Genomic DNA, 4,036 nt, shown 5'->3' with positions numbered 1-4,036 from the left:
GCTGTTCTGTAGGTAACCTGGAGGTAGGGAGGGACAGTTGCTGTTCTGTAGATAACCTGAAGGTAGGGAGGGACATTGCCTCTTGCTGTTCTGTAGGTAACCTGAAGGTAGGGAGGGACAGTTGCTGTTCTGTAGATAACCTGAAGGTAGGGAGGGACAGTGCCTCTTGCTGTTCTGTAGATAACCTGAAGGTAGGGAGGGACAGTTGCTGTTCTGTAGATAACCTGAAGGTAGGGAGGGGCAGGTCCTCTTGCTGTTCTGTAGATAACCTGAAGGTAGGGAGGGACAGGTCCTCTTGCTGTTCTGTAGATAACCTGAAGGTAGGGAGGGACAGTGCCTCTTGCTGTTCTCTAGGTAACCTGAAGGTAGGGAGGGGCAGGTCCTCTTGCTGTTCTGTAGATAACCTGAAGGTAGGGAGGGACAGTTGCTCTTGCTGTTCTGTAGGTAACCTGAAGGTAGGGAGGGACAGGTCCTCTTGCTGTTCTCTAGGTAACCTGAAGGTAGGGAGGGACAGTGCCTCTTGCTGTTCTCTAGGTAAACACCATGGTCTTGTAGTTGACGTGACATTTGACTGGAAGTAAGTGGAGTTGACGGAGGAGCGGGGTGACTTGAGAGAACTTGGGAAGGTTGAACACCAGGTGGGCTTCTGCCTTCTGGATGAGTTGCAGGGGCTTGATGGTGAAAGCGGTGATTCCAGACGGGAGAGGACAAGTGTCTGGATTAAGACTGGCGCCACTTCCTGTGTGAGGGAGGGTCTTACTCTACAGATATTGTAGACATTGTAGAGCATGAACCTGCAGAAGCGGGTGATGTTTGCAGAGAACGACAAGGTGTTGTCCAGGGTCACGTCAAGGTTCTTTGCACTCTGAGATGGGGACATTGTGGAGTTGTCAACCGTGATGGAGAGGTTGTTGAGTGGACAGGACTTCCCCGGGAGGAAGAGCAGATCTGTCTTGTCGAGGTCGAGCTTGAGGTAGTGGGCCGACATCCAAGCTGAAATATCTGCCAGGCACTCAGAGATGCGTCTCAGAAGGGGGGGGAAGGAGAAAAGCAGTTGAGTGTCATCCGCATAGCAGTTATAGGAGAGACCATGTGAGGATATGACGGAGCCGAGTGACTTGGTGTATAGAGAGAAGAGGAGAGCGAGAGTACGTGGTGAAGACAGATCCTCTCCACGTCACAAGTCTTCATGTCATCTGGTAGGAGCGGCCTTCCAGGTAGGATGCAATCCAAGAGTGTGCATAGCCTGAGACAACCAGACCTGAGCGGGTGGAGAGGAGGAACTAATGGTTTGTGGTGTTGAAGGCAGCGGGTAGATCTAGGAGGATGATAACAGAGGAGAGAGACAGCTTTGGTAGTGCAGAGAGCCTCTGTGACACAGGGAAGAGTGACCCCGTTGGGTGACCCGTCTTGAAGCCTGGCTGGTTACGGTCAGGAAGATCTTTCTGAGAGAGATAACGAGAGAGCACTCTCGAGTGTGTTGGAATGAAAATAATGAAGGGATACTGGTCTGTAATTTTTGACGTCAGAGGAGTTGAATGCCAGTTTCATGAGTAGGGGAGGAACTCGGGCCATTTTTAAGTCAGAGGGGACGCTGCCAGTGGTCAGGGATGAGTTGATGAGGGAAGTGAGGAATGGGAGAAGGTCTCCAGAGATGGTCTGGAGAAGGGAGGAGGAGATGGGGTCAAGTGGGCAGGCTGTCGGGAGGCCAGACCTCAGTAGTCGCAGAATTTCATCAGGAGAGAGAGGAGAGAAAGAGGTCAAGGTAGATCTGTGCGGCTGAGTGAAAGAGTAACCGATGTCGTCAACCTTTTTTTTCAAATTGGTTTACAAAGTTGTCTGGAGAGAGGGAGGAGAGCAGGTGGATGATTAAGGAGGGAGGAGAATGTGGAAAAGAGTTTCCTGAGGGTTGAGGGCAGAAGCTTGAAATTTAGAGTGGTAGAAAGTGGTTTTAGCAGTGAAAGAGGAATAGAAGGTAGAGAGGAGGGAGTGGAACTAAGCCACAGAGCAGGAGGGGAGGGCCGAGACGACAGTGAGAGGACAGTGAGAGGACGGTGAGAGGACGGTGAGAGGACAGTGAGAGTCATAGGATGCGGAAAGGGAGGAGAGTAGGGTCGAAGAGGCAGACTTAGGAGACAGCAGGGAGAAATATTTAGCAGAAGGGAGAGATGATAAGATAGAAGAGGAGAGAGTAGTGGGAGAAAGACGGCTCATGACCATCTGGGTAGGGGCTGAGTGGTTAGGGTTGAAGGAAAGGGAGACAGAAAAGGAAACAATGTAGTGATCAGAGACCTGGAGGGCGGTTGCAGTGAGGTTAGTAGGCGAGCAGTAAACATGACGTGAAGCGTATTGCCTGCCTTGTGAGTTGGAGGGGACTGGGAAAGGGTGAGGTCAAGCGTATTGCCTGCCTTGTGAGTTGGAGGGGACTGGAAAAGGGTGAGGTCAAGCGTATTGCCTGCCTTGTGAGTTGGAGGGGACTGAGAAAGGGTGAGGTCAAGCGTATTGCCTGCCTTGTGAGTTGGAGGGGACTGGGAAAGGGTGAGGTCAACAGAGACAAGTAGGGGAATAAGAGAGTTTTATTTTTATTTAACCTTTAACTAGGCAAGTCAGTTTTAATTAAGAACACATTTATTTATTTATTTTGACCCCGTTTTCTCCCCAATTTCGTGGTATCCAATAGTTAGTAGTTACTCTCTTGTCTCATCGCTGCAACTCACGTATGGGCTCCGATACACAACCCAACCAAGCCGCACTGCTTCTTAACATAGCGCGCTTCCAACCCGGAAGCCAGCCGCACCAATGTGTCGCAGGAAACACCATGCACCTGGCGACCTGGTTAGAGTGCACTGCACCCGGCCTGCCACAGGAGTCGCTAGTGCGCGATGAGACGAGGATATCCCTACAAACCAAACCCTCCCTAACCCGGACGACGCTAGGCCAATTGTGCATCGCCCCATGGACCTCCCGGTCCTGGCCGGCTGCGACAGAGCTCGAACCCAGAGTCTCTGGTGGCACAGCTAGCACTGTGATGCAGTGCCCTAGACCACTGCACCACCCGGGAGGCCAAGAACACATTTTTATTTACAATGACGGCCTACCCCGGCCAAACCGGGGTAGGACGATGCTGGGCCAGTTGTGAGCCGCCCTATGGGACTCCCAATCACGGCCGGATGTGATTCAGCCTGGTTTTGAACCAGGGACTGTAGTGTCGCCTCTTGCACTGATCGCTGCGCCACTCGGGAGCCCAAATTAATCGAAGGCAGATGTCGGGAGGATGAAGTCACCAAGTATGAAAAGCGGTGAGCCATTGTCAGGAAATTAGCTTATCAAGGTGTCAAGCTTATTCAGGAACTCTCCTAGGGCACCTGGTGGGCGATTATATGAAAATAATGTTAAGGTTGAGTGGACAAGTGATAGTGACTACATGGAATTCAAATGAGGATGTGGACCGGTGAGAGGAGGAGAAAAGACTAAATCTGAAATGAATAGACCTGTACCACCATCGTGAACCCCAGATGCTCTCGGACTTTGAGAGAAAACATAGTCAGATGAAGAAGGAGCAGCTGGAGTAGCAGTGTTCTCTGGGGTGATCCATGTCTCCTTTAGGGCTAAAAAGTCTCAGTTTGTGGCGGTAAATAGACACCTACGAAAAAATAGATGAAAACTCTCTAAATAAATTCATCAAAACAAGAAACTGTCCCTTTTTCAGGACCCTGTCTTTCAAAGATAATTCGTAAAAATCCAAATAACTTCAGAGATCTTCATTGTAAAGGGTTATAACACTGTTTCCCATGCTTGTTCAATCACCCCATAAACAATTAATGAACATGCACCTGTGAAACGGTCGTTAAGACATTAAGAGCTTACAGATGGTAGACAATTCACAGTTATGAAAACTTAGGACACTAAAGAGGCTTTTCTACTGACTCTGAAAAACACCAAAAAGAAAGATGCCCAGGATCCCTGCTTATCTGCGTGAACATGCCTTAGGCATGCTGCAACAAGGCATGAGGACTGCAAATGTGGCCAGGGCAAT

General features: G+C 50.0%; 1 pseudogene; it reads right to left on the bottom strand.

Moving 5' to 3' along the window:
• Positions 1-291: 291 nt before the first annotated feature.
• LOC112240441 lies at positions 292-3,503 on the bottom strand (annotated as a pseudogene).
• Between the last annotated feature and the right edge of the window lie 533 nt (positions 3,504-4,036).

This window comes from Oncorhynchus tshawytscha, linkage group LG21, assembly GCF_018296145.1.
Source record: "Oncorhynchus tshawytscha isolate Ot180627B linkage group LG21, Otsh_v2.0, whole genome shotgun sequence".
Classification (NCBI taxonomy): Eukaryota; Metazoa; Chordata; class Actinopteri; order Salmoniformes; family Salmonidae; genus Oncorhynchus; species Oncorhynchus tshawytscha.
This window is presented reverse-complemented; position numbering and strand designations above follow the sequence as displayed.